This window comes from Zonotrichia leucophrys, chromosome 4, assembly GCF_028769735.1.
Source record: "Zonotrichia leucophrys gambelii isolate GWCS_2022_RI chromosome 4, RI_Zleu_2.0, whole genome shotgun sequence".
In the NCBI taxonomy this organism is placed as follows: Eukaryota; Metazoa; Chordata; class Aves; order Passeriformes; family Passerellidae; genus Zonotrichia; species Zonotrichia leucophrys.
Genome location: NC_088173.1, coordinates 13,952,270 through 13,961,173, shown reverse-complemented (window position 1 = coordinate 13,961,173; position 8,904 = coordinate 13,952,270).

The window sequence follows — 8,904 nt, the reverse complement described above, 5'->3', positions numbered from 1 at the left end:
ACAAATGCAAGCTGTTTGAATTGTGCTGCATGACTTTACTGGAAGTAACCTGCCTTCTTAGACTGTAAAAACCAAGGACTGTTTCCTGAAAACCACAATCAGGATCTCTTGGAGTTTCCTCTAGCCCATCCGCAAAGGCTGCAAGGAAGATTGGTTTGATTGAAAGATTAATGCAGGGAAAAATGGAATGCTGGGGTCTGTCATGGTTAAACAGCATGAAAGAAAAAGGCCATGGAAGGAGAACTAGGCAAGGAATCCTGAGAAACTGTAGACAATGAGTAGTGATGATCCCTGACTGTGAAGTACTCTTGCCTGCTTTGGAGCCTGAAGAAGCCTCAAGAAGAGGGCTGATCCAGCCACCCCCTCTTTACCCTGGCCTGGATGCCACCTCCCTTCTCCCCTCCTTATCCTTTGGTGATGGAGAAGAGGAAGTTAACAAATGGAAGCCCAACTCCTAGGACCACCTAAACCAGCACTGGTGGAGCAGTGGGTCTGCCAGGACATTCTCAAATGAAGTTCTTCCATCCTTGGTTTTCAGTGCCTGCCAGGTGTCCCGTTGGTGTTCTGCTGTCAGCTGTACCCTTTTGTGCTTTCAGGTTTCTCTGAAACCTGAGAGGCTTTCACAGCTGAGGATGAAGGGCAAGACTCAGTGCTCTCTGCCTGAGCCCCACAGATGGCTACAGACTTTGTGCACATTGCTCTGCATGTCAAAAAGATCAAGTTTGAAAACAAAGGCTGCTGAGGCTCAGATTAGCAGCAAACCCAATTGTTCCTGCTCCCTTCTCTAGAGCACCATCCAGTGGCACCTGCTGAAGCAGGATTACCACAGCCACCAACCAGTCAGAGCAGGGTCACCTCCAGCTCTGCTCTCCACGGGAGTCTTTCCAGGTACACTGCCTCAAGTGTTTTGTACAATGAGTTAGTGTGAGCTAAGATTTCCTCTCTCCTTCCCTTCCATTGCCTGGGTTGGTGTGATCCTCCTGGAAACCATCCAGCCTTTGAAAGCAGCAGTAGGTTGGCCTCAAAAAGAGTCAAAAAGTCAAGTATGGGTTGACCACAGTTGGTTGCTGCAGCATCTCTGAATGTGCCCTTTCAGTGTGTGGAAGCAGCTAGTACAAAAGGTGGCTGTTGGGGTCTGTAACTTGCAGCATTTCCTATGGCAAAGAGAAGGAAAAGCCTTAGGAGTTTTTTTCTAAATTTAAAGCATACCCTGGCAAAGCTTTTCTCATAAAACCCATGATAAAAACGACTCATTCCCACCTCTTCCTTGCAAAGAAATTATCTGATTCTTGGCTACTAATATGTAACTCTCTTCTGCACAAATATGAAGCAGTAATGTGTCCATTTTTATACAAGCAGGGAACCTCATTTCAAAACCAAGACAAAATTCATTTATAGGTATAATATTTATTACCTTTGCAGGAAACTGTATTTTTTCCTGGGTCTGACATTTACCAATGGAGTGGGCTCAGATTTAGTTGCTGAAATGTGCATTGCCAAAGAAATAACCCAGGAGATCTTACCTGATATGTCTTATAGTCCCACTATTGAGCTCTTGAGCTTTTGGTGAACTTTCCTTTCTGAACTCAACCTTCTTATCCTGGTGGGACTGAGATTTCTCCCCAGAACCACAGCACTGCTGTGGTGATTGAGGTCAGCCCCTGCTCTCTTCTTCCACAGAGGATCTCAGCTGCATTCTGGAAATGGCAGGGAAATGCATGGTGGTATTGCACAGAGGTCCCTAGGCAATGTATGAAAATGGAGGGAGAGGAGAGGAGAGAGAAGAAAGACACTGCTCACCATCCCTAGGATGTTTAAAACAGTAAGCTGATAATGGCTAATAGAAGAACAAAAGCTAAACTTTCTGGTTTTGCCTGGCGTTTGGTCCATGGATAATCTTCAAAGAAGAGCTATGAAATTTAAAAGGAATTAAGCTCTGGGAAATGTTAAATCTGGCACATCTGGTTTACAAAGCGGTTTGTTGTTTTTTTTGTTTTTTTTTTCTGGATGCTGCTGTGTTTTCATTTTTTGTTGGAGTGCCAAAGGCAATTCTCTGTCAAATGTAGACTCTTGACCTTCTAGTCAGGATGACAAGAAAGTCATCCCAGGGTGTGTCCACACCTGTCAGACAATATTAGGCACAAAATAGAGCTGTCTGTCTTCTTTAGCTAAAATGGTTTCACAAATAGTTCATAAATGCCTGTCTTCACAGAGAAGTGCCTCATTATCTTGGTGCACTCAATATTGAGATTGATGACAACTGGGGTCATTGGTTAAACTGTCTAATCTTGGCAAGCCAAGGCAAAGAGAAGAGGCAGGAGAATAGAGCATGGTAGCTGCTTAAAATTACCTGCAAGAGAGATCAGTCCTGAGAGCAGGCAGGGCTAGTGAGGAAACTGGCAGGTCTTTGCTGTGACTCACCCATTATTAGATCTGCTGCATGGAGACACTGTGTCACAGACATGGCTGTACTTGAGGATCAACACTTGGGACACTGGGCAGGTTACCTCGGCTCCCATAAAATAAAAGCAGAGCTTGCAACTGTAATTACAGCCATTATAGAAGGCCTAATACAAGGGAGCAATGTTCAGGAGATGGGAGCCAAATTGCTGTTTATGCAAAAGGCTTAGTTATAATGAAGGGCTATTAAACCAGGAATAAATTCTCTTACATCCACCCCACCACCCCTTTCACCAATTCCTTGTTGCCAAAGGGGACCTGAAGGTGAGCATCTAGCCCATCAGCATTCACATTTGTCCCTTTGCTCTGAGTGAAATGAAAATGATGGAGGAATGAAGAAGCCAGCTGGCGGCTGGCTGACACTGTAACCTGAATGTGTGCCAGTTCTTGGCACTCGCCCAACGGGCACAAAACAGTGCTGGAAGAGCTGTGGCAGGTCCTGTTGGAGGAGGCATCTGTTACCTCCTCCTCTGTGCATTTGCTGGGCTATTCCATCACCCTTCACCAGTTAAAAGAACAAAAGGGAATATTTCATAGCACAGTGTAACAGGTATTGGTCTGGTTTTAAAAGTAATAGTTGTTTATTGTAGGCAGCTGTAACGTGCCTGTTGCTCTCATATTTGTAAACCAAGCATGGCTTTGACTGAACTAGTTCATCAAGAGCAAGCAACTTAAGGCCTGAAGTGAAAAGAGAATTGAGGTTGTTGAATAGAGCAAAATGAATAAGAAATTTCTGTAAAGGAAAAAGAGGAGGAGAAAAGCCATGATGGTAAATTTATTTCTCAGGGATACTATAGTAGGAGTCCTAGTAAAATATATGTATTAAGTGGCCTTGCCCCAATCCTAGTTGTTCTAAATGGGCTGCAGCTGTGATGTCCTTAATTGGGTGGCAGCTGTGGCCAATGAAGATAACTGGGATAAAAGGGGGTGGGCCTGTCAGGGAGCACCTTGGAGGAGCCCTGATGAAGAAGCAGGAACAGCACTGCTGTGAAGAGCTGTGTGTGTGAGAAAACCACCCAGAAGGTCTGGGACTCTAGAAATATGATAACAGCAATATGAATACAACAAGTGGTGACCCTAACGTGATAGAAGATAGGACAGCCAAAAGCTGTGGAGGAAACATGGCCTTTGAGTCGAGGCGCTGTGACAGCCAGGAGCTGTGAGAATATGGCCTTTGAGCAAGGGGCTGTGTGTGTTGTAAATGGCCTTTGAGTCATAGGGAAATGTATGTATTGTACTTTAATATCTGTATTGTATTTGAATATCTGTAAGTAAAAGAAAAGGGGGAAATATAGTAGGAGTCCTAGTAAAATATATGTATTGTATAAGTTTGCCCCAATCCTAGTTGTTCTAAATGGGCTGCAGCTGTGGCCAATGAAGCTAACTGGGATAAAAGGGGGTGGGGCGGCCAGGGAGAGCCTTGGAGGAGCCCTGATGAAGAAGCAGGAACAGCACTGCTGTGAAGAGCTGCTTGTGAGAAAACCACCCAGAAGGTCTGGGACTCTAGAAATATGATAACAACGCTATGAATACAACAGGATGCTTTGTCCCTTCCCCAAGGCATCGGTATTAAGTGAGGAAACACCACAAATTGAATTGGTATCCTGATCAAGAAAAGGCATAGATGAGTTAAAAACATGCTGGTTGGTTGGTGGCTGGAGAAGAGGCAAGAAGAGCAGAGAATCAAAACTCAAGATGAGCATGTTATCCAACATTCTTTGCTGCCTCCAGCCTTTCCTGACCTGCAAAGACTGTGGTAGGGGTTAGTTCTGCTTCCCATAGGCATTTTCCTATGCCTCATTGTAGAAATCCTCTTTCTGCAAAGCTCTGTGGGTGGGAAAGACAAGCCCTTGGTTTAGGGAGGCCCAGAGGGGCGCTGTAAGCCTGAGTCACATTTTCTGAACTTGGTCACAGTGGGTGGATCAGTAGACAGAAAGTGGGAAGATGTTGTAGGCCAGGTACAGAGAACGAGCCCATCCTTTGGCCCGTGCTTCCCAGCAGGAAGAACAAAAATGCTGTGGCACAGGCAGAGCCTCCTTGTATCTTGTATATTGAATCCCTGTGCTGTGTATCAGCATGGGTGTCTGTCTGAAGAGCAGGACAAAATCTCAAAGAGCTTTTACCTGAAACCAGCAACACCAGTTGCTTTCCCTTTCTCCAGTCAGAAAGGAGAAGCTGCCACCCAAAAATTGGCAAGACAAATGTAGAGCTTTCCCACCCTGTGATCTGGGAAAGCCTCCCCATGTTTGTGCCACCATGGGATCCTCAGAGAAGCCATCATGCACCAACTTGTCCTTCAAGCACCTTGTGCCAGCTCCCCCCCATGCCAGAGGGCACCAGTGAAAGTCCCTCACCTCTGCCTGAGGGATGGACTGTATGGTTCCCAACAATGCAGTTCTTCATAGCTGCATTTGAGCTAGAGACGTGGTATTCCTACCCTTTTCAAGCTCACATCAGAGCTGTTCAGACCAACGTCTACTTGTCACCCACAGCTCTGCCACCAGGGCAGAGCAAACGCTGCTGACAAAGCCATGCCCAACTCTGGTTCTCTCACCCTGTGTGCTGATCAGCCTGCCTGCAGGGTGCCTTGTGGTTCAGAGTACCATTTTAAACTTCTTTTTTAACCCAGGTGGTCACTGTAATAGCAGCTCCTGATTAAATTCTTCTGGAAGGTAGAACAGTTCATTTAACTGTTTATTTAGAAGTGGTCAGCTCTGCCTACCTGGCTTTCTTGCTTAGGCACAAAAAGTGCTTCCCAAATGAAAGTGTGGAGTCACAGATCATCATTCTCCCTTTTTGGCCCACAGTCTAATGAGCTTCCTATAGGAAAATCGAGCCAGTATGGGTTGGAGCTCTTGGCTGTGCATGTTACATGAAGAAGGATTTCCCTTTATCTCACGTTGCCTATGTATGCCATTTACATTTGCATACTCTTAGGGTGTAGGTATCTCACTGGAGTTTTGTTCTCCTGAGTGCAGTTTTCCACTACCCCCAGCACCTACAGGACTTGCCTTGTGCTACATGGGAAGGGACTGTAGGAGGAAAGCATTCTATTCAAGCAGAGAAATTTCAGATTAAAATGCCAAGGCTGGGGAAGAGCTTCTGATCTCCTTGGTCTGACTTTAGTGTCATTAATTTGGCAATATGAGATCTGCCAGGGATCAACCATATGCTTTTGCTAGGCTGGCTCAGGCCACAGGCTGTAAAAGGAAATATGAAAAATGGTGGAGAAATAGATTTTATTGCTTTCTTCCAAAGCACTCATGAAAATTAATGGCCATTTCATTCACAAGCTCTTTCTATCGCTGGTAGGGGAATCATAAAAACAAACTCTAGTTCTTTTTGCATGTCAGTGCCTGAGCTGCCTCAATGTTTCAGTAGTTCTTCCAAGGCAACATGACAAGCACATATTTTTGAAGGCAAAGTGGTGTGCCATTTCTATAATTAAAATTGTACGTTTCCTCCAAGTATTGAGTCCTTTATGGCTTCAGTAGATTACAATTGCAGAGTTTGAAATAAATCCTGTCTTGGTCAAATACATCACCTAAACCCCCACCTTAGGGTCTGACTGTAATCTGGCCAAAAGCAATCATCAATACCATAGCAGGTAAGGGACAAATATAGGTTGGAAGGCACATAAAAAACATCTCTAGAAAAAAATGTAGAAAGTCAACATATAGGCATACCCTTCTCTTGCCTCTATTATTTTAGAGTCAAGAATTTCCTGTGCAGAAAACCTATTATGGCCCCTTTAACCCACACTGCTGTTGTCAGCTGTATAACTTTTTTCTACAAAAACATCTGCAGGTCTTGTTTCCCTCTTTGCCAATTCATACATAAATAAAATTAAAGGGCTTTCCAATCCAGGTGTTTTAGTGCTGTGTTCTTTACATGTCTAAACATAGGCACCTGAGTTTCAATGTGAGAAACCTGTACCCTGTATTGTGAGTAAAGTGAGGACTTATTTTCAGTGTCTGCTGGGAAGTGATTTTCCTCCTAGTCAGTTGTAACTTCCCCACTATGTATGTAGGCTATTGTTAAGCAGACAATAGATAATAGCCTACCTTGCAGCTCACCTATGCAAGCAGCACTCACCTGCCTGCAAAGGTTTAACACTCTTGCCAAAGATTTTCCTGAAGAAGAAGATAGACACGCCTGCCCATAACCTGGAGTCTCCTCTCCTCCCTTGGGTCGCATCCTGCCCCCAGGATCCTTCTTGATGCCAGCGTGTCTGAGTCAGGTAAAAGCACACAGCTTTAAAATCATGCAGTCAGCTATTTCCTGCTCTGTTTATTAGTTGGGTGTTTAGTTTGGACCCAGCTCATCACTCTGCACCGGGAAACTCCCATTGACTTCACTGGGAATACTGAGCAAGGATTTCTGAGAAGGGCTTTTTGATGGAGGAGGGCAGGACAGGACTGAGCACAGAAGCACTTGGCCCCTAACACAGCAGAGAGAACAGCTATTCCTGATTTTTAATAGCTGGGGATTCAAGGTACTTCACAAATGTGAGAAGTATTATTTTCCCTGTATTGCAAAAAACTCGTTACCAAAACAAAAGGGTGAAGTTAACATGTATTGTTTTAGAAATTATTGGTGGCAAATAAATGTCATCAAGTGATGCAAACTAGGTGAATGTAGAGCTACAGTTACCTAAAAAGCATGCCATGTTTCTGGAAAGAGTTTTGAGAAACAACTACTAGTATTCCCCTTCCACCATTTTGCTTTCCTTAGGTGCAAGTCTCCACCACTGTTCATGATCTGCTGTTTTAAAGCATTCACTCTTGTAAGATTTCTTCTGTTTTTTTCTTGCAGTATGACAAGTATACAGCAGCATCCAGCCCATGTGTTACCAGCAGACCTGCTGCTGGCCCTTCTCCTGCACACCTGCAGCAGCAAAGCCAGACCTAGCTTACATTGACTCCATGTCCAGGAAAGTCTAGCCAGGCTCATGTAAGTCTCAAATGGGGCAGGAGGAGGGGGTAACACTTCTCAAAATCTGTTATTGAGGTCTGCAGGCTCTGGTCTCATTAGGGCTGCAGTCAATGCCATTTCTGACAACAGCAGTTGCACTGAGCTGTGTGACTGCACCACCAGTGTGAGTCTCAAGCTTCAGTGAGCCTTCCACATGCAGGTGTGTTCCGAAAAATATCCTGTCAGAAATATCTTAAAAGACCATCCTGTAGCTGGCAGTTTTGTGCCAAACATGCTTCAACCACACAAAGACCCACACAATGATAAAAGAAGCTTCTTCCCGGGAGTGAGACTACTGGGCTGGGAAGTATCCAGGACTGTCTTGACAGGTGGCAACAGTGGATGGACAGTGGGAGGGCAGGTACCATTTCTACCTGTAAAAAATGACTAGAGAGATTTAAAAATAATTTTCTGATAGGAAATAGTCTTTCAAAACCTCTCTGGAAGGCATTTGCTGACGTGCTACCTGAGTATTGCATCTGAAGCAGATCACTTGCTGACATACTGTGTAGGCTGTGAAAATTCTGTAACTTGCCTTATTATGTACAATCTAGGGATTCACAATAACTATGTATTCCACCTCAGCCTTGCTTCTCCATCCTGTGGCCTTGGATGAATTCTGGGGTAATACCCTTTTCCCAGGAAGTTTGTAATGAGGCAATGTTTGCAGCAGACAGATATGCCACTCCTGAGCTATGGGTCAGTACAGCCAGCCAGAGAACACAGCTCTGTCGGGTTTGTTTGGCTTTCTGCTCCCACCCAGAATGGACAACACCATTTGCTGCAGACCTCCTGCACCACTGATGATTTCAAAAAGACGTGTCTAAATCTTCAGGGGTTTTGTCTTGCTATCAATGTAAACCTCTGCCTTTCCAAACACTTCAGAGGCACTTAGGAGTTCCACTTCACCTGCTTTCATAATTTGGCCATAAGAAGATGGCAGGCTGTCTTCTCTCTTATATTTCTAGTGGGAAATACCGGATGAGCTTTAGTCTGCCTATAGATGTTGATATCTTGGAACAAGTCCCTTGAAGTGAGTGAATGAAAAGGGAAGAGATGCTATTCAACACCAAATCCACAAGCAAAAAAATGTAAATAAACAAAAATAAACCAAACACCCCAAATTCTGAGGATAAAAAATGTTTTGCTTAATAAGGAGATGGGAAAAAAAGGGAAGTAATGAATGATGAACTGTTTACTCAGTGACATATTTGTTGTCCACAGCCTATCCCCTAGCCCTGAGCATTTCTTAACCAGGCCCTCAAGAACTTGCTTAAGCAGTCCTGGCACGGGCTTCTGTGGGGACAGCACCTAACACCTAGCACACTGTGTATTTTGGTTTGTGCCACAGCTTCATCTGACAAGTGTTGGACAAATTATTGCACGCCCTCTTTCATTGTCTTGTCATCACACTTGTGTGTGACACTACAGGTGGGCAAGCAGCAGAGAGGGGCAGCATGCTGAAAAGGA